A 22,500-nucleotide genomic window follows, 5' to 3' on the forward strand; every position below is an offset into this window, starting at 1 on the left:
CCCAGAATTACTAAGACTTTTCCGTCTCACAAACTTAGGAATAGAACTTAGCAGTGTGAAAATGTTTAATATCTTTTCACCACTACGTTTTAATGAGGTTCCGCTAATTGCACCACTTTCTCTCTCTCTCTCTCTCTCTCTCTCTCTCTCTCTCTCTCTCTCTCAGCTTTCTATTACTTATCACCGCGGCACAAATTTTAATTAGTTTACCTGCATAAAGTACTTGTACGTATATATTTCTGAATGAATAATAAAGTAAATTATGATATTCACAAAAGTACGTAATATAAAAACAATGTACTGTTCATTTAGTCTTCGTGAGTAAGGTTACTGAGCTTTCATGTAGCACTGACTTATTCAGAGGTGAACTTTTCCTCAACAAAAAACCTGCACCGTTCATTAAAGTTTTCTCTTTAAGGATCAAATTTTTAGACTTTCAAAACTAAGGAGAGAATCAAACTTTCCAGGAAGTTAAGTGAGCGGTGTACTTGTTGGTGAATGTCGGGAGTGTTTCCTCTCTCTCAAGCCTACTCAACGTGAACAGCGGAACGAAAACTGAGGAAGTGAAAACATTAGCGAAGTTTTTAACCTTTGTGAGTTGTGCCCGTGTCCGACATTTTACCTACAAGACATGGCACCACGAAAAGAAATGGCTGCAAAAATGACCGTGAGTATGTAATGAAATGTGTGTGTGTGTGTGTGTGTGTGTGTGTGTGTGTGTGTGTGTGTGTGTGTGTGTGTGTGTGTGTGTGTGTGTGTGTGTGTGTGTGTGTGTGTGTCTGTCTGTCTGTCTGTCTGTCTGTCTGTCTGTCTGTCTGTCTGTCTCTCTCTCTCTCTCTCTCTCTCTCTCTCTCTGTGTGTGTGTGTGTGTGTGTGTGTGTGTGTGTACTCTTTAATACATTTTTCACAAGTTACAAGACAATATCAATAAAGTTCCGCCATTCATTTATTATTTATTATTTATTTATTATTTATGAGGCTGATGAGAGTTAAGCATCACTTGTTTCTTTCTGGTCTGCGGCAAATTCTACCTAAGAATAATAAGATGCTTTAAGTGTCTTGCCATTAAAGCCTCAGAGTAAGGAAGGGCCGTGCAATGCGGACAGGAATCTTCGTAAAGGCACAGGAGTTTACCGAGTTACAGGAAATATTGCCTTTTATACGTGAGGTTCAATTGCCCGGCCACAGTAATTAACTTACCATCACCATCACCACCACAACCACAACCATTACTGTTATCACTGATATCATGAACACCATCACCACCACCACAACCACTACTACAACCCCCACCACCACCACTACCACTATCAGAATTTTTTGTCAGTCAGTAACAATGTGACCATCATTGCAACTACCACAATCCCTAACTCCACCAATGTAAGTGATTCATGTGGTATGGTTTTGTATGTATGAATATGGGCATCTATATCAATCTTCTTGTAGCATTCTCTCGAACAACTTTTGTATCAAACTACTGTTCATGTTATACTAGGATCAGCCATAGAAGAATATCCGTCTCAGGGAACTTCGGCTTGACAGACAGTTTGCGTTGGACATAAAAGCATAATGTTCAAAGTTTGTATATAAAATTAGGAAGAAACATTTACTTACTTACTATTACTAACATTATCAACACGTAACAACCAACGCTAGCATTCGACCACCACCACTACGACCACCTGCTAGTAAATGTCACGTCGCTAAAAATGCTGAAAAAAACAATCCACCTCAGATGCACAGAATAAACAGCCACATCAAACTCGCATCAATGCTCACACCACACACTATTTAGGACAGAGTTATAGAAAAAGTGCTCCTATGTGTTCTCTATATGTTGTGGCGCTTTATAAACTATCCATTAATCAACTATCTGCTTATATCACGGCGCATAATGTATAATATATTAATTTATCTACTTATATCTACATCTATCAGGCAGGAGAAAGGAAGAGCTACAATATTTATGGATGAGGCGAAAGACATGCTTGTAATAAGAATGACTGAGGGAGGCAGAAAAGAAAGAGCTTTAGAGAAGGTTCACCTGCTCTTGGAACTCCTGACAGTACCAGCTTAGAGAAGAACAAGAACAAGAAGGGAAAAAAAGATAAAAAAAAAAAAGGAGAGGAGGAAGAGAAGAAGGAAGAAGATGAAAAAGGCAGCACCACTCTCACACACTCCCAGCCAGCACCATCTGACCAGGCTGTTGCTGCGTCATAACTCAATCAATTTACACTTTCCACAGCGTTCCTTAATGCATGGTAACTCTTCGCCGCGCTTCCACCATCGCGTTGCCTTGGCATAACCTTGTGACTGACGTGAGAAAGCGGCGAGGCGGAGCAAGTGCTCGCCCTCCTCACAACAGGCCTCGTAAAACCTTCAAAAATTCTCTATAAATGCCTTAATTACGCACGCTGTCGTAAAATCTAATGTGTTTTCTTCTCTCGTTCCTTTACGCCAACATTAAAATAGAATGAGGGAACAGTATCGCAGACTCGTTACTTGTAGGTCCGTTGTCTTTTATTCTTGGCTCACTCTTGGTGGTGATCTTTAATGGACAATTCTTTAATGTGTATCATGAAAGACTAAAACAGTAAAGCAACATACTGAACTATAATAGACAACTCTCCAATACTTATGAAATACTGTGACTACATACGTATCAAGACCAGTATAAATAAGCAACTTTAAAATATATACCATGAAAAAATGTCTCTCTATACGTAAGATAAAGCACCAAAGCAGCAGACTGAATAGTAATGTATATTTCTAATAGATATAATGAGATACTGAAAATTTATACTTATCAAAGCATTTCAAAGGAACAAAGAGAATTACAATGTAGGATAATTCTTCAATACTTATGAAATAGTGTAGGTTTTTATGTATCCATGAATACTGAAGCAGCATACAGACTTACTTATCTTGTCTTTGTTCTCCCTAGATCAAATAAAACTAATATGGCCTTCATATTTACGGAATCTGCAAGATTTATTCCTTATATCATTTTTTTTTCTTTTTCGTACATGTTTAATATAAATTATATTTTCTTTTGGAGTTCTGCATTCAAATATGAATAAGACATAGTTTATATTGCATTTACTGCGTGATATGAATTAAGCAGAGAGAAGTTTTGAATTGGCTTGAAATGAAAGAGAGAAATAAGAGAAATGGTTGGCGATTAAGGAGCATCAAAGCAGCACAGATATCATTCCATAACCATTACATTGCATTACCTTTATTGTGTGTTGACTCGCCGTGAATTATACATAAGTAATCAGAAACATCATCCTATTTATCTAATGAAACAAACTATAGACACAAAAACAAGGTTTGATCACATATGCATTGTGTCACATTACTTTTACATGCATGGCGTATTACGAAGGATTAACCTGAAATTAGCAAATACAAAGAAATACAGACTTCATGAAAGAACAATATTCGGATCGAGAGCAATTCACGCAGAGACAAAGTAAAAAAAATCAGAAATTCACAGAAACAGAAACCTATACATAAAAAGAGTTAAAGACCAAGAATAAGTGATAGTTAGAAAGATTTGTAATTATATTTAAGGTATTTCTTATTCTTCCTTTCCTTCACGATGAAAGACAACTAATATATTGATAGAAAGAGATGCAAATACATTTAACATTACACAAATTATCTTCTGGGTGTTTTCTTTATAATTTCGCATCGCTTCACAGATATATTCAATAGATAAATACAACACGTCTCTAGCAATACATAAGAAGAAATCCTGGCTCGACGTGACGCAGGTAATTAAAGCAAGCAGGGTAATTACATTGAGTTACATTAGTTTTTTTTTCTTTTCTCTTAATGTAACAAACAAATATTATGTCAGATTTCAGCCTCTTTTCCATTTCCTCTTTGTTCTCTCCCTTCTTCTTCTCCTACTACTCCTTTATTTCTTCCTCTTCTATTCTCTCTCTCTCTCTCTCTCTCTCTCTCTCTCTCTCTCTCTCTCTCTCTCTCTCTCTCTCTCTCTCTCTCTCTTGTTATTCTTTCCTTGATATAATAAAGAAAATCACTCTAATGTGTGTCCAATTTAAGTCTTCCCTCACTTCCCTTCCTCTTTGCTTCCCACGCCTCTCTCTCCCTCTCTCTTTCCCTTGCTTTCCCTCCCTCTCCCTCTCCCTCTCCCTCCCCCTCTCCCCTTAAACCCTTCCCAGGCTACCGTTACCTGCCTGGACTCTTCCTGCGCCTAAGAGAAAGGGACACAAACACGAATTTATGCTTCGCCCACAAATGGAGGCTAGAATAAAAAAACCAAAGAAAGCAACCGCCGTAAAAATAAAGGAAGAAAAAGAGGAAAACTTAATGGCATAATCCAGAGTGACTTTTTCTTGATTGTTTTCCTTTCTTTTTATTTTTTTTTTCCATTTCTTCTTTGATTTTTGTATGGTTTTGGTTTTATTTGGGAATGCAACTAGCGTAAAAATGAGGATAAAGAAGGAAAATTTAATAGCATAATCTAGTGACTTTTATTTTACTGCCTTCTTTAATTTTTTTTATATTTTTTTTATCTTTCATGGTTTCGATTTTATTTTGAAAAGCAATCACCACAAAAAAAAAAAAAAGAAAACAAGAGAAAATTTGATGGCATCATCTAGGAAACCGAACAAAAAAAAAAAAAATAGTGATTTTTTTACTTTTCTTTATAAATGGCATTCACTTTCCATCTTTTCTTTACTGTTTCGATGTTACTTTAGAGAAAAGAGATGAGATATTTTTTATTTTTAGTTTTTTTAAGCTAGTCAATCTTCAGCACAGTCATGTACAGTTTTCAAAAGCCTTAATTTTCATACTGCTCACTCAAATATGTATTTCTAACCTTAGCATTATTTTGTTTTCTTCACGCCCGTTATATACTGCACATTTATACGAATCCAATAGCACCAAAGTAAGAAAGAGAATCACAATAAAGGACAACTCTTCAATGCCTAAGAAATACTGAGAATTTGTAAGTAGTCACGTTCATTCAAGCTATTTATCACAGCGACCTCAATAATATAAGACAACTGTACCAATAAGAATAAAAACAATAGAATTAACATCATAAGCTAGTGATTTTTTTTTGTTTTGTTTTCTTTTCTTTTATTCCATTTTAACATAAAGGATAATTTTCTATAATCCTTTACTGCTGCCAATTCATTCTTTGGTATAACATGTAACTCCTTCAATACTGAGACACATTTTTACCTTGAGATTTCTGTACGACTAGACCATTTTATTGACATTAGAAAGGGTCTATGGAGCTCAAAAGATTAATGGCCACACTCTTCACTACTCTAATCCCCAACATGAGTTTCTCAAGCTGTATAAAGTCACCAAATAGTAAGCACAATGAACATGGAAACGCGTCAAGGTATACAAGAGGTTGAGAGCAGTGCAAAATTAATCTGATTGAACATATAGAGAAGAAAGAGAGTATAAAAAGATTAATTTTATTTGTATTTTCCGACCTACAAAATTTGATAACACACAGCAGTGAAAGAGTAAGTGTCTGAAGTGCCAAAGGATAACAGTAACAAAATGAAAACTTAAAAGGCTGTACCGATCAGTGATTTTGTTTTACTTTCACTTTATTTCCAGTCTTTTCAAATGGCTTACTGAATCCAATCCTCTCTCTCTCTCTCTCTCTCTCTCTCTCTCTCTCTCTCTCTCTCTCTCTCTCTCTCTCTCTCTCTTTTAATGACAATTCCTGAGCACTAAATCATCTTTAATGTCTTACGAGTTGTTTTACTTTTCAGAATTGTGAGTGTTTTTATTTTATGACCTGCAAGTTTTTGTGTCTCTGCTGAGATTTGAATTTTAAGTGTAGTAGTATTATGGACAGTGGTGGTGGCGGTGGTAGGGTGGTAATAGGGTGGTAGTAGCAGTAATAGTTATAATAATAGCAGATGTAGTAGTAGTAGTAGTAGTAGTAGTAGTAGTAGTAGTAGGTAATGGTAATGGTGATGGTGATGGTGATGGTAATGGTGGCGGTGGTGGTGGTAGGGTGGCAAATGTAATAGTAGTAGTAATGTTGGCGGCGGCAGCAGCAGCAGCAGCAGCACCACCACCACCACCACCACCACCAGTAGCAGCCAAAGACGATGTGATAAAATTGTAAATAGAAAAGAATCATAATAAACCTTTACTTTAACTATGTATTCCTACGCAGCACCACTCCTCACACAGCACCAGACCCATCCACTCCTTGTTACTAAATACACTTAACAATATCCAGATCTCCATTAACTTTCAGTTCATTCTCTACGTCGAAGCTTCATATTGCCCTTCGTGCGTGCTCCCTGCCTGTCCCTTTCCCTATATTGGCTTCTCGCTCCCAGCTCTCCAACTCCCATAACACTAAATAAAAACAATTGTCACCGTGCCGTCTGTAAATCAAAGGACTTTTTTGACGTTATATTTCTCATTCATCTGTCGGCTCAATTCCCTCCATTTAGTTCGGACATACGAAGCTAATCCACGCGCATACAATGAAATGATCCCACCTATACAATTAGTAAATATGTGAACATGCATATGGCTTGTTGTAGTAAAATTCGTAACGTGGGTCAGGTTGCCGCGAGGTCTGTTATTGGCGGTGCTCTTTCTGTTGATCGAACTGTAATGATTTCACCCATTATGAAAAACAGCAATAACATTGACGCATTGTTTCTTGCTCAGTGCTGCCTTTGCTTCATCGTTATTCTTTTTTTCTCCAAATCTTGTATATTAGTTTTCATACAAAGAATGGCAGTAATCATATCGGCATGGCGTTTTCTTTCTTACAGGGATTGCTAATGCTATTTAAGGAGAGACTGTCACGTTATATGCAGGAATGTTAGGAATAGGTCTCATGGTTCTTGCAGTTACCCTTCTTTCCTGTTTTCATTAGATTATATATGACTATGCTACTGCTTGCTATCGTACTATTACACTTTTACTCATAACTTTATTTTAACTTGTTCTTCCGAGCTCAATTTATATATCACAATATGCAGTTCAAATGATTTTATTATAAGCCCAAAGTTCTCCTGGAATTTGTCATTACGTATTTGCTATTCATGTAAATGACATTCATGAACAAATATTTTCATTCTTCTTTTCCACTTGGGTTGTGTTGCAGTTCCACAACCTTCGACATTCCGCAAGTCTCTAGGCAGATTAATTTTTCAGCTTAGTAGTACAACATTTCTCCCCTCAGTGCATTTACATTAACGTATGAACTGTTCCTCTGTTCGCTGCACTAATGTATAAAGCAAACAGCATGAAATATCCATAACACTCGTGCAATTCTACTGTTATGCCAATAAAATTCAAACACTTTCTCTCTAAACTTTAAAACTCACATACCTTTTTCTCTATATTTACCTGCCTTTCCAACTCCACTTCTCATCTATTAAGTATTGTTTATTTATTGTCGTATGTATATTTTCTTGATCCTTTCATTCGTCAACAAGTTTCCCATTATTCCTTAAAACTTTTTAGACACTTTTTTTCAGTGCAATCTCATGCAGTTTTCTTAAACTGGAAATCCGATATGTGCCTCTATTTTCGTCTCTTATTTTTGTACCAATCTGAAATTATGTATTCAAAGAAATATATTTGCCTCTCCTCCTATTACCCTTTATTTGGGCACTAACCTCTTGTTCTGCTATAGTCATTCACCTACCATTTATTTCTCTCTCTCTCTCTCTCTCTCTCTCTCTTTCCTTTAATATTTGCATCAGTCTTCTATGTAGTTCTATGGCCTTCAACAGAGATCTACCTCCTATTCTCTCATATTTCTGTGTCTTCCAGTAAACCCTTTTAGAGTGCCCTGAATATTGACAAAAGATGAATACAGGAATTGACTCCAAAAGCATGTCTAGCTCTCTCTCCGTCCACTTCTTGGTCATTTCCAGTGCTAGCAGTCAACAGTTTATGAAAGGTGACATTGACGCTACAGCACTATTGTCTGGAGGTCGGGAATACTGTAATACCATTGAGGGAACACTCTGGAATATGACTCGAACGAAACATACAGAACCAAAACATTTGATATTATTCACAATTATTAATGTAACCTCTGAATGCTAACAATAATACACCTGCTATTATTTTCTACGGGATCCTACATTGTTTCTACATAACAAAAATAAAACTATGATCACAAAACGTTAGCTGATGCATTACTCCATCCGCTATCAGTGGTATATTATAAACTACAACTATATATTCTATACTCGCATCACGCCATTTTATCAAGTTTCAGTAGGAACCAAACTAGTGACAGCGTTAAATAAACAATTTCGCTTTCCATTCCCAGCATGAATGTCTCTACAGTAGCAATGATGAACTGTAACTCGTTTATCAAGTTAAACCTCAATCAATTGGGATATCAGGTAAACATCCTGGGACAGGACAAACAGGTATGTGTTGTTGTCATTTACATGTTGCTGGTACCGTCTCCACCGTAGAGGTCAAAAACTCCCTCCTGAGTCTCTTGAGTGGCCGATAGCCTGGTCATACTGGTGGGGAGTGTTAGAGTGTACTGGGATGATTTCATATATATTTGTATGTGCCCTTCGACCTTATGTTTGTTTACACGTGGATGTCAAGAAATCCCACCCCGAGTTCTGCGGGGCCAAAGGGAAACTGGTCATGTCTTTGGACGTGTTATTGAATTAAGGCGGATTCGAGATACATACACACACATACACACACATACATACATACATACCGGTAAGCGGCGAGGCAAATGGGCAAGCCTCTTAATGTGTGGCCCCTGTTCACCTAGCAGTAAATAGGTACGGGACATAACTCGAGGGGTTGTGGCCTCGCTTTCCCGGTGTGTGTTGTGTGTTGATGTGGTCTCAGTCCTACCCGAAGATCGGTCTATGAGCTCTGAGCTCGCTCCGTAATGGGGAAGACTGGCTGGGTGACCAGCAGGCGACCGAAGTGAATTATATATATATATATATATATATATATATATATATATATATATATATATATATATATATATATATATATATATATATATATATATATATATATATATATATATATATATATATATATATATATATATATATATATATATATATATATATATATATATATATATATATATATGTTTGTCTATACGTGGAGGTCAAAAGCTCCTCCCCGAGTATACATGATTGATTGGCGGAACCTTTGGGGGCTTGTCACGTAGTGTTGAATATATAATAAGTGTATGAATCAATGGGCGTTCTGACCTTAGTGTGAAGAAATAACTTTTTAGAGAAAGGGTAACATACACGAGAGATATCAGGTCATATATAACTGAAGGAGAGTGAAGGAAAGAAAAATGCTGGAGATGAACCAGAGAGAGAGATGGGAGGTTCTGAGCGGTCCCGATCCACGGCGGGGGCCGCAGGGGGGGTGGGGGGCGAGATGGACGTATATCATATCAAAAGTAAGCGGAACTTATAAGTTACAATCCAGTCTTTGAGATAAAGTAGAATGGGGGAGGGATAAGGATAGGCTTTGTTATTACTGATTGTTTATGTGTATGTGAATTATATGTGTAGTAACTGAATCAATGTGACGTCGATACATAATATACGTATATTGCGTATTATGAGTATATTCTCAATCGGGTACATCTCCGTACGTATGTTGCATATGATATGCCTTGATAAGTAAGTTCCATATGGTAGTTGCGTTGTTTGGTCATTGTAATTACGTCGTAAGGATATGGTGTGCGTTGAAGTGACATAGTGACATAAATGAAGAGAGAAAGTTTATTTATGAGATTCATGGATGGATAAGTATCAATGGTTGGATATTATAAATTACAAAGTGACATATAGATGAAGAGAGGAAGTTATAATAACTGCATATGAAATTCATTGATAAATACAGTGTTCGAATATTGTAATTACGTTATGAGGATATGGCGTACGACTTTGAATAAATTTTGATATAGAGATATGCTGAAATAATTCTAATTTAAGAAAGTGAAATGGAAAGAGAAGGTTGAAATTACTGCATTTGAGTCTCACTGACCGGTGAAATTACTTCGAATGAAGTTACTTATGTGGATATATGAAGAATTGTATTCCGTGATGAGTTACGTTGTTGTATTCGTGTATGAAGTTGAAGTAATGATTATGTATGGTTAAAGAGGGAATTGTAATGATTTGTCAATGGAAAAGACTACTATATAAATTGGTGCATATCCTCTTGCTGGCGACATATCGAACACCTTATGTATAGATATTATATTTGTTAACTAAAGATAGATAATCTTCCTTCCAGTAGCTAGAAAGACCGTGCAACATCTTACAACAGCTCGGAGTACGACCGTAGTAGTAGTAGTAGTAGTAGTAGTAGTAGTAATAGCAGTAGTAGAAATAATAGCAGTCATAACAATATCCTTAAATCACCAAAATACACAGAAAAAAAAACATCACATTACCTTGTATCCTCGAAGTTCTAAGTATGCGTCTGCCTGTCTGAACCTCTTCATTTTTGCGGTAACGAGTCACTCCCCTCGGTGCCCACCATGTCCTTCAAAGACTGGTGCTTTCTCTGGTGTGGCGGGGTTGTGATGGGGAGGGAGAAGCTCTTGCGGGAGGCCAGAGCGTGTACAAGACAAGACAACTGTGATAAATACCGGGATGGTCACTTGGGTTTTCAGTTTCTAGTTCTAGGCTTTCCTTTCTCTGTCTTTCCGTGACGATGGTACACGTTTTCTTTCCCGCTTCGAGGTGTTGGGTTGTCCAGTCTTGTGATGCTTCGTCTCGTTCATTCACAGAGGGTTTGTGTCAGAGTGTGTCGCTTCTGTTTTCCTGATTTGCCGTCTGTGTCATCCTATAAGTCTTATTTGCTTCGACTTGTCCTCTGATTGTTTTTCTTTTTTTTTTTGTTCCATTAATTTATCTTCTGCGATCTTTTTCTCTTTTTCTGTGAGTTTGTTTCATGGTGTCTGTCTTTGTTTACTGGTTTTGCATCTGTGTCATCCTATAAGTCTTGTTTGCCTCGTCATGTCTTCTGATTGTCCTTTTTTATTCCATTAATACATCTCTCGTGTTCTTTTTCTGAGAGTTTGTGTTAAGGTGTGTCTCTTTATTTACCTAGTTTCGCGTCTGTGTCATCCTATAAGTCTTGTGTCTTATTTGCTTCGTTTTTTCTCTTGTTGTCTATCTTGTTCTATCTATTTCATCTCTCGTGTTCTTTTTCGTTCACAGTTTATACAGTTTGTTCACTTCATTGGCCTCACCCAATTTCCTTTTCCAGTGTTCTCTCCACCACTTGATATTAAATTTTCTCCCTCACCACTAACACTGCCACGTTCATCCCTCACCACTATTAAGCTACACAGGCGCGGTCTATTCCTGTTCCAGCGATCAAAGCCCCGCGGTGATGCACGAGTGTTCTTTCCTCCATCCCTTGCTGGGGTGACTGACGCTTTGTCCCACAGAAAGAAGCGCCACCCTTGCTGTGTTGCATTCACGATTATTAGAGCGCATCATAAGTGGATTTTTTCTTTACTTTTCTCTCTTTCTCTCTTTCCCTTTGGGTTTTGTTCTACTGCTTATTTAGTAGGAAGCTGACTGTCTTCCTTTGTCTTTCTCTTTTTCTTTATCCTTGCGCACGTTTTCTATTTATTCATTTTTTCTCTTGCATTTATTGGTTTATTCATCTACTGACTCATTTGCTGTTTCCCGGGAAGTTATTTGTTTCCGAGTTATTTTCCTCATCAACATTTCCCTTTTTGCTTCACCTTTTATTCATACGATTTCATTCACTTACAATGTCCTGTTGTAACTATTTTCTGATATACAAGCGGAATAGATATATGTTTATTATGAATATATGCATTATGAACACTTTTTTATTTCTTTTTCTAATATGTGATTGAATATAATTTCTCATTGCTTGTTACAGCTTTTCTTACATACAAGCGGAATAGATATTTGTTTATTAAGAGTATATGCATTATGAACATTTTTCTTTTATTTCTTTTTCTAATGTGTGGTCGAATATAATTTCTCACTGTTCTGTTATTTCACTTCACATTTTCTGACATTAAGAGGAAATGACTCTGTATTAAGAGAATGTGTATCACGAGCAATCCTATTTACTTATTCATTTTTCAACATGTCTTCCTTTGTCTTTTGTTGGTTTTCAGTACCATGACCATTGCTCTGCTCAAGGGGAACAAAAAGGCTAAATAAAAAGGTTCACTAAAGAAAAAAAAGCCTCACTTATTTAGCCACGTAGGACAGCAAAAATAAGGGTTGAAGAAATGCATAATGAAAAAATAGTCCCCCCACTCATTTACTAACAAAATAAAGAATGTGTAGCACGATAATATGCCTCACCGCTTTCAAACACTATTGTCTTTCATCCGCAATACTCAGAAACATATAACACTTCCTGGTAAGATTAATGCTCTCTCTCTCTCTCTCTCTCTCTCTCTCTCTCTCTCTCTCTCTCTCTCTCTCGTGGAGAGAACACTCATGAACTTTTAAGCCTGTAGGTTCTAAAGACTCCCTTCTCTGGTGCCTTCGTATAGTGGAACATATGTTTGATCTTTAGGGTTCAGTTGCGGAGAGAACCCTCAGACTCTTAAGCCATTTCCATCGTCTTGGTAGGTTCTATGGACTCCATTGGCTGAAGTTATAGTGTTCGTAGTGCATTGAAGTCGTAACGACAGAAGACGACCACAGTTCCTCCTCTTCTTCTCCCCGCCAAGTCAGCCTGGCAAGCAGTAAGAGGATTATTAGATGGGTACAAGAGTTGTGTGGCGTTCGCCATGCTATTTGTGTTTCCCTCCCTGTGTGTGTGTGTGTGTGTGTGTGTGTGTGTGTGTGTGTGTGTGTGTGTGTGTGTGTGTGTGTGTGTGTTTCTGTGTAGGGATATTATATTCTCTGTCTTCTCGCTTAAGTCTGTTTCTCTGTTCTAGTCTCTCTCTCTCTCTCTCTCTCTCTCTCTCTCTCTCTCTCTCTCTCTCTCTCTCTCTCTCTCTCTCTCTCTCTCTCTCTCTCTCTCTCTCTCTCTCTCTCTCTCTCTCTCTCTCTCTCTCTCTCTCTCTCTCTCTCTCTCTCTCTCTCTCTCTCTCTCTCTCTCTAATTCCGGCAATTAAGCTGTGTAAAAACCATATCAAGTGCAACAGTGTGCGTCTGCGTGTGTGTTCGTCCATATCTGCAGCAACACTTAAGAAAACAACAGCTTAAGCCTCATTCACACTCCCGCCAGCTCGTCCTACATTCATTATTCCACCGAAACCCAAACCCAACAACAGGAAAACAAAATCAAACATTCTCCCACTTCCCTTTCCTAAGTGGCACTAAAGCCTTTGCTGGTTGCCGCTCCTGTACTTACCGCCGCTGGCCAATCAGAAAAAGCGATTTGGTGACGCCCTCTCACTCACAACCAATCACGAACTAGAACGATTGGGCAAAATCTGTCCATCCTGAGTCTGAGCCAAATAAATGGTGTTGATTTTCCTTTGCGCTGAGTTTTCTTGCGCCTTGTTTTTTTTTTTTTTTATTTCTTTCAAGTTCAGCTCATGTGCGTATGACAAGACATCACTCCTGTTTTATGCTTTTTGTTTATTTATTTATTCATTTATATTTTGGTTTGGTTTTCCTGCACTATGACAATGTATTTTTAAAATTTTTTTTTTTATGAATAGTGTGAGCGGAACAATTGAAACTTTAGATGGTGTTAATATTTCAGTGTTTCCTTATGCATCGTTTGTGTGTTTTCTTTTATCTTTTTAATGATTCACTTCTATTTTTCATGATAGGCGCGTCATCCCCAAAATGTGTGGACTAACAGAAACATTAATACTGGGATACATGAGGAACAATAAGACACATTTTGCCATAACGAAGTGGTGACGCTCCACGTGAAAATAAAGACTAAAACAAGAAAACAAAAACAAGAAAAGAACGGTACTGAACAAACTCTTGCAATGTACTGATTGCAAAATAAATTCATTGTAATATAGTAACAATACTGCAATAGAAGAGTTTTATGCACAGGGGAGGAAGACCAAGAACAAATTCCCTCTCTATCTCTCTCTCTCTCTCTCTCTCTCTCTCTCTCTCTCTCTCTCTCTCTCTCTCTCTCTCTCTCTCTTCTTTGATACACACTCAATAACACTAAAACAAAACCTTAACAATAAAACAAAACTGGCTAATAAACACAACCTAATAACCCATTGAACAGAATCGTGCTTGTGTGTTGATAAGAAAATTAGACGACACACAATAACACAGGATGCAAATCTCCCTTATCGAACACACTGGAACACTGCAACACAAACAATGCGGAAAGAATAAAGAGTTTTGAAGGATTATATATTTTATCTTCGTAGTCAGACAACACATAGTTTTTTAGGAGCCTTATCAGAAGCGAGCCACAATAGATAAGATCAGCACTCACCCTAGGGAGATGCAAATAAAGACACAGGAAAGCGACATATGAACACATTACACCGCTGATTGAATTAATGAAAGCGTCGCAACTCACTCTGTCACTGAGGAGAGAATGGTTGCTTTGCGTGTGTGTGTGTGTGTGTGTGTGTGTGTGTGTGTGTGTGTGTGTGTGTGTGTGTGTGTGTGTGTGTGTGTGTGTGTGTGTGTGTGTGTGTGTGTGTGTACCTATTATCATTATCTATTTATTTGTACGTACATATGCAGTGTTATTTCTGTAAATGTGTTATTCTACAATTATTTCACGTTTTTGTATTAGTTAGTATTTAGGTCAGGTTTATATTGTCCTGCTGTGTGTGTGTGTGTGTGTGTGTGTGTGTGTGTGTGTGTGTGTGTGTGTGTGTGTGTGTGTGTGTGTGTTGTCATCACCTATAGCTTAATAAATAACAGGTGTATACCAAGATTACGTAAAATAATAAATTACACACGACTACATTTGCACTCCAATTAATTGTTTTAGAGCTGCAGAATATCGAAAATGAAAGACAAAATAACAAAAGGAAATCAACAAATAGCACAGCGACACAAAATGTAAGAGGAAGCGAGAGAACACATCCGCCTGGGGAACTTGACCTAAAACACAAAAGAATATTTCAACACCACTCGCACCAACACACACACACACACACACACACACACACACACACACACACACTACTTAGGCATGCAAATGTTTGGCGCCAGAAACAAAACAAAAGGAAAGCAACCATAACCAAAACGTTACCAAGGAATTAATGAAGGAAACCCGACACACTCAATCCCGCCCGCTCTCTCTCTCTCTCTCTCTCTCTCTCTCTCTCTCTCTCTCTCTCTCTCTCTCTCTCTCTCTCTCTCTCTCTCTCTCACCTGTTAAACCCACACCTTCTTTCTTCACTTACCCTCTTCCATCTACAAAACATCCTTTTTTTCTGCCTCTCTTCCACACAACACAATCAACGCACTCCTTTTCATTCCATCCCACTTTCTCTCCTTCCACAGAATACTTTCCAATCTACTTTCTCTAATTTTTTTTACATCTCTCTCTCTCTCTCTCTCTCTCTCTCTCTCTCTCTCTCTCTCTCTCTCTCTCTCTCTCTCTCTCTCTCTCTCTCTCTCTCTCTCTCTCTCTCTCTCTCTCTCTCTCTCTCTCTCTCTCTCTCTCTCTCTCAACACAATACAATGCAGTCCTTCCCTTTCACTCTATTCCACTTCCTCTCACTCTCCCTCTATCAAAACCTTTCCCTTCACATCTTTTTTAGGTTTCTCATCCTGTCCTTTATTGGCCTCCACCTCATCATCATCTTTATCATTTTCTAATAATTTCTTTCTCAAATATCTCCTCTTGTGCATCACCTTTTCCTAGCATTCCTTCTCTTCTATCGTCTTATTTCAATTCTACATCAAATCTCATCACTATAAGTATATAGTACCGTATCTACCATCTCCTCCTCCTCCTCCTCCTCCTCCTCCTCCTATTGCAGAAAAAATCAGCCTCTCAGGATGAGGCTGTTAAACTTGAATATGACAAACTTCGCACAAATAAAAAAAAAAAAAAAAAGCTTATTAAACAGAGCAAGAAAGATCTAGAAATGTATTTTTCAGGTGTCACTAAATCAAATCCCAAAGAATTTTAGAGTTATATATGGAATAAAAAAAGTCATTAACCAGATCATCCTGGATAACGCCAATCTTGCCACCGAAGAAACTCAGATCGCGAACACACTAGATGATTATCTTGCTTCGGTTTTTACAGAGGAAAACACTCATATTTTTCCTAAACCATCCCCTATGCTCCACAATTCAACCTCTCTAAATGTCTGTGATTTTCAAGTCATTGTTAAAATTAGAATTGACAAAACCCACACCCCAGACTGTATTGCACCACGCGTCTTGAAAGAAACTAAATTTCAAATTTGTAAACCCCTTTAATTGTTTTTCACTAAATCACTTAACTAAGGTAAGGTTCCCAGGGATTGAAAGTTAGCTAACGTTACCTCCATAGATAAGAAGGGCGACAAATAACTTCCAAGTAACTACAGACCCATCAGCCTCACATCTGTAGTATGAAAATGGAAACTGTAATTAGCAATAATTTAGTGAACTTTCTAGAAGTAAATAATTTAATGACTCACAACACGGCTTTCGAAACAGATGTTCTTATCTAACAAATCCGTTTGATTTCTTTAAGGATGTATTCACCATGTACGACGAAACAAAGGCAGTAGATGTTGTGTATCTAGATTTTCAAAAAGCCTTTGACAAAGTTCCCGATAGGCGGCTACAAGGTAAACTGAGGTGACATGGTTTAGATGGAAAACTCAAATGGCTCAAAGACTGGCTCTCTGAGAGAAAAAAGCGCGTTGTTTTAAACAGTAAATCTTCAAACTGGCGAGAAGTTTTAAGGGGTGTACCACAGTGATCTGTGCTTAGACCTGTTCTTTTTCATATCTATGTTGATGATATCGATGAAGATCTCACTTGTAAAGTATCTAAGTTCAAATGAGAAGATAAAGGTCAATTATAATCTGATCCCGACCGCTTAGTCACTTGGTCAGACAAGTGGCAGATGACTTTCAATGTAGATAAATGTAAAGTGTTGCTGCACTTGGTAGTAATAATGATCATACTGATTACTCAGTGAACGGTTCCGAGCTTCTCAAGGATAATGAAGAAAAAGAATAGGGCGTTATGATATCTACTGACCTCAAATCGAGGAAACACTAGTGAGAAGTAGTTAAAACAGCAAATATATTGGTTGGATTTATTGGTGGGACTTTTAAATTCAAGTCAGAAGGGGTAATTCTCACATTGTTTAATGTGCTCGTCCGACCTCAGCTTGAGTAATGTGTCCAGTTCTGGTCACTCCATTATAGGAAAGATATAGACAACCTGGAGAGAGTCCAAAGAAGAGTCACCAAGTTGATCCCACGACTGCGAAACAAGCTTTATGAGGAGTGCTTGAGGGAACTCAGCTTGTTTAGTTTAGAGAAACGACGAATGCGAGGAACTTAATTGAGCCATTTAAAATACTCCGGGACTTCGATAACGTAAATGTAAAAAAACTATCTAACCATTGACACTACTAACACCACTAGAAATAATGGTTGCAAGATTATCTACAAGTGTTTCAGATAAGACGAAGCTAAACATTATTTTCTTCAATACAATTGTAAATGTTAGGAACTTTCTCCCAGCACATGTCCCTAGTAATACAACAGAAACCTTTAAACAAAAGTTGGAAAATCCCATCCCATCAACCCTTCAAATAATGTACTTTGTATCTCCATAAAACTATTACAAACTGTTATTTTTAGTTGCTGTACTAAATAGCAGCATTTCTCTTTCAACCTTTCCTATCATCTTTGTCTTTCTTTCTCTTTGTGCTCTCTTGTTTTCCTTCCTTGAACCCTGGTGTCCTTCAGCCTCTAACTCGTAGAATCTGTAGTGCTAGAATAGGCACACAGACAGCCTCGTTAGGCCCATTAGAGCTGTTGCTGTCGGTTCTTTCCTTTATACTTTTTTCTATTCCTTTGTATTCTTCTTCTCATCATCGTCTTCGTCGTCCTTTTACTTTTCTTCCATCTTTATCAATCATGCATTCAATCTCTCTTTGCTGTACCTCGCTTCCAACCACCACCACCACCACCACCACCACCACCACCATCACCTCCTCCTCCTCCTCCTCCTCCATCACAGTACGGTCATTGCCCTGCACGAGGCACAACATTTACTTTCTTGAAGGGAATCTCACTCACTCTCAGACCTAATCATTGTACCACAGATGTCAACAGAGAAGCGGGGACTCCAGACTCTCGAATTGTCAATAGCCTGCCACACTTGTCCCGTCCCGCCTGACACACACATGGAGAGAGAGAGAGAGAGAGAGAGAGAGAGAGAGAGAGAGAGAGAGAGAGAGAGAGAGAGAGAGAGAGAGAGAGAGAGAGAGAGAGAGAGAGAGAGAGAGAGAGAGAGAGAGAGAGAGAGAGAGAGAGAGAGAGAGAGAGAGAGAGAGAGAGAGAGAGACAGACAGACAGACAGACAGACAGACAGACAGACAGACAGACAGACAGACACTGAGAATATTGAAGAATACAATTATTAATTCTTTTAAAAATAAATTAAAAATACATAAAAGGTAAAAGAATAAAAACCTATTGAGAAAGATAATGAAAAATAAACTATACATTGGGAGGAACAAATAAAATGAAAAAAATAAAGAAAAATATATGAAATAATGAGAAATAAAGTAGTTTTGCAAGAAAAAGTAAGAGTTCTTAAGTGAAATAAAAGAAAAATGGCACGATTACACTAGTCATAGAAAATACGTTGAGGTAAAACACGAGAGAGAGAGAGAGAGAGAGAGAGAGAGAGAGAGAGCTATACATAAATCAATAATGAGATAGATAAATATAAGACAGACTAATTAAAATGTAAGAATATAGAAGAACAAATAATAATGAAAATGCAAGAGCGTGTGAGAAGAAAAAAAAAAACTACCAGTAAAAAAAAAAAAACATATACGGAGGCGAAAAATAAAGAAAAAAATAAGACTTAAAAACAAAGATTGAAAAATAATAAACAGAAATGACTAGAAAAAAATATATATAAAGCTAAAGGTCTGGTGTGTGGAAGCAGCTGGCGGACTTAACAATCTCTCAGCTGCACCTGCTCGCCAACACAACACAACACAAATAAAAACAAAATAAAAAAAAAGGTGGGAAAACAAAAAAAAAAAACAAATCAAAAGAAAAACAGACAGGAATTCAATAAAAAGAAATAAGTGACGCAAGACTTCGATATAAAATTCAATAAGTTAAAATGTGTGTCTAAAAATTTACTGATACGAATATGATTAAAATAGCGAGTGGTATTTTTTGGTACAAGACTTTACGAGACTTTATTAATATGGTGTATAGAAATTGGTAGTGGTTATTCTCTCTCTCTCTCTCTCTCTCTCTCTCTCTCTCTCTCTCTCTCTCTCTCTCAGTGATGGAGGTCAGGGAGTGAGAATCAAATCCCTTTCAATTATAGATCAACATTGTCCTCAGATGTGTGTGTATGTGTGTGTGTGTGTGTGTGTGTGTGTGTGTGTGTGTGTGTGTGTGTGTGTGTGTGTGTGTGTGTGTGTGTGTGTGTGTGTGTGTGTGTGTGTGTGTGTGTGTGTGTGTGTGTGTGTGTGTGTGTGTGAAAGTTATATGCATTTCCAGCATACCACAACATACACGCATACACACACACACACACACACACACACACACACACGTCAGACAGCCTGCATGATATATACAACTCGGAAGACAAGACGTTGTGAAAACGAGGCGAGAAATGCCGAGGGGAATTTTGTAAGAAAGAAAAACATTGAAGAATAGAAAAGACAGATGCAATTATACATACATGCATAAATGCATATCTAAATACATGCATACATACATACATACATATATACATATTTCACACCTCCGCAAAGAACTAGAAATGAGGCAGAGAGAGAGAGAGAGAGAGAGAGAGAGAGAGAGAGAGAGAGAGAGAGAGAGAGAGAGAGAGAGAGAGAGAGAGAGAGAGAGAGATATGCGTGTGGTTAAGTAGTTAGCAGACAGTCAGGTAAATAAATGAATAGATGGATGGATATATAGATAGATGGATAAATAAATAGGTGAAGAAATAGCTAAATGAAAAATACACACAGATACATAGGTAGACTGAATAACTGATTGTTTAGTTCATCCATTCACTCATCCACCATGGACTATTGAAATGATAGTGATATAAAAGAATGATAGACATTGATAGACATAACCATAATAGAAAAATACGAAAGAAAATATAGAAAGAAACGAGAGAAGTTGGACAAATTGAAACACCTGGAGGGAATCTTAAGAAGGAAAGAAAGATGCGAGGAAAGAAAGGAAAATGGTAAAATGAATTAGAAAAAGAAACAGCTTTGCAAGAAAAAGTTTTGAAGGATAAAAGAAAATGGAAAATGATAAAGAAAACTAATTAAAAAAGTAGAAAATAGAAACTGGTCAAATGTAATGAAAAAAAAGAGCAAGTCCTTTACGTCATATTGGTATCAGTAAATATTGAAATACTTACGGTGAAAGATATATATAGAAAAAAAGAAACCACGCAGAAAACAAAATAAATTGAAAAACCTAACAATTAAAAAAAATAAAAGCATATAAAGGACAAGAAATAAGCCAGCAAAACCCAACACGGAAAACAAAAAGTACCTCCACAGCAAAACTAGTAAAGTACAACGGAACACGAAAAGCAAAACTACGTCACACAAAAATAAAAAAAAAATGAAAAAAAGAGAAAGGAGAAAAACACGAGTGAAGAAGAACCAAGTCAGCAAAAACACGAAGAAAACAGGATGTACTTCAGCAAAGGGAGATGGTGATGGTGGTGGTGGTGGTGATGGTGGCGGTGGTGGTGGTGGTGGTGGTGGAGCCAACGCGACACATTTACAGGCAATGGAAGAAGCAAGGCGGCAGTACAGAAGGCGGAAGACGAGGCGTGTGTTGTGTCGTGTTGCGTTGCATTATGTTGTGTTGTGCGTACTTGCGGCAGATGTCTGTGTGTGTGTGTGTGTGTGTGTGTGTGTGTGTGTGTGGGTGTGGGTGGGTGGGTGGGTGGGTGTGTGTGTGTGTGTGTCTTTTTGTGATATGAGACGAAACGGAAGAACGAAAGTGGAGAGGACTACAATGAGAGAGAGAGAGAGAGAGAGAGAGAGAGAGAGAGAGAGAGAGAGAGAGAGAGAGAGAACGAGACAGACAGATACAGAGGGAATGATAACTTGAAAGAGCTACAGAGACAGAGGAATACAGTCAGACAGACATATAGACAGACAGACACAAAGACAATGACAGACAGACATAGAAAGGCAGTGAGACAACCAAGCAAACTGGCTGACAAAAGGCGAAAAGATGAATGACATATAGAAATGAATATAAAAATGTTTGAACTGACAAATTAATAAAAAGAAAGTTAGGAATGAAAAAGAATAATGAAAAAAATATGATAAACTTTTCAATGTTCAAACAATTAAATGAAAAATCAAACAATCTCAAAATATAACAAAACTACACAAGTAAAACAGCACAACAAACAAAGACAACACTACACCTAAGTACTAAAGACCAAAGTAAACAAATAGGTCACACAAACAAACACCCCCCAAACAAACACATATCAATAAATACTACTTGATTTCAGGCGGCGCGGAAATGGAATATTGTTGTAATAAACTTTTATTCCACACGCTGCCTCTCCTCTTGTCAACACTAACATCGACGTGAAGAGCCGTGTGTGTGTGTGTGTGTGTGTGTGTGTGTGTGTGTGTGTGTTATAGGATTAAAATTGTTAGCAGATATTCAGACATTGTTACCTGTGTGTGTGTGTGTGTGTGTGTGTGTGTGTGTGTGTGTGTGTGTGTGTGTGTGTGTGTGTAGCATAACAAAGCCTATGAGCGTCAGGAAGTGGCTAAACATAAGAGGGTTTTATTGCAGGATGAGTGCGCGCTCAAGCGTGCACACGCACACATGCACACGCACATGATCAAACGCGCTTGCGCAAGCATCTCTCCCCACACACAAGGGATACAAGTGTGACAGCAGCACAATAGAGTGTGTGTGTGTGTGTGTGTGTGTGTGTGTGTGTGTGTGTGTGTGTGTGTGTGTGTGTGTGTGTGTGTTTATGCGTGAGAGGATGTGTGTTAACGAATAATCATGCTCATAGTTTGGCTGATGTAATGAAGTACTAACTACCTTGCATGACTACCACTACTACTACTACTACTACTACTACTACTTCTATTATCACAACCATCACCACCTCTGTAAATACGATGGCTGGCTGGTGATGACCTTCTGACTCTCTCTTCATTAGCCCAGTAATGACTTGTTAACGATATAGCACCAATTCAGTAACAGGTTAACAATTTGAGGAGACTATTCCCTAATTCCCTGATGGTTTGGTTATCACATCATCACAAGATCAACAAAATACATAAAACAGAAAATAATTCGAACAA

At 37.8% G+C, this 22,500-nt stretch overlaps 1 long non-coding RNA gene across 1 annotated transcript in view; it reads right to left on the reverse strand.

Moving 5' to 3' along the window:
• Window positions 1-22,500, reverse strand: part of LOC123512176 — a 78,317-nt gene that overhangs the window by 48,090 nt on the left and 7,727 nt on the right. Inside the window, exon 2 of the long non-coding RNA XR_006677040.1 lies at window positions 10,460-12,747. This is a non-coding gene — a long non-coding RNA (uncharacterized LOC123512176). The remainder of the gene's footprint in view (window positions 1-10,459; window positions 12,748-22,500) is intronic.

Source organism: Portunus trituberculatus, chromosome 33, assembly GCF_017591435.1.
Source record: "Portunus trituberculatus isolate SZX2019 chromosome 33, ASM1759143v1, whole genome shotgun sequence".
NCBI classification, from domain to species: Eukaryota; Metazoa; Arthropoda; class Malacostraca; order Decapoda; family Portunidae; genus Portunus; species Portunus trituberculatus.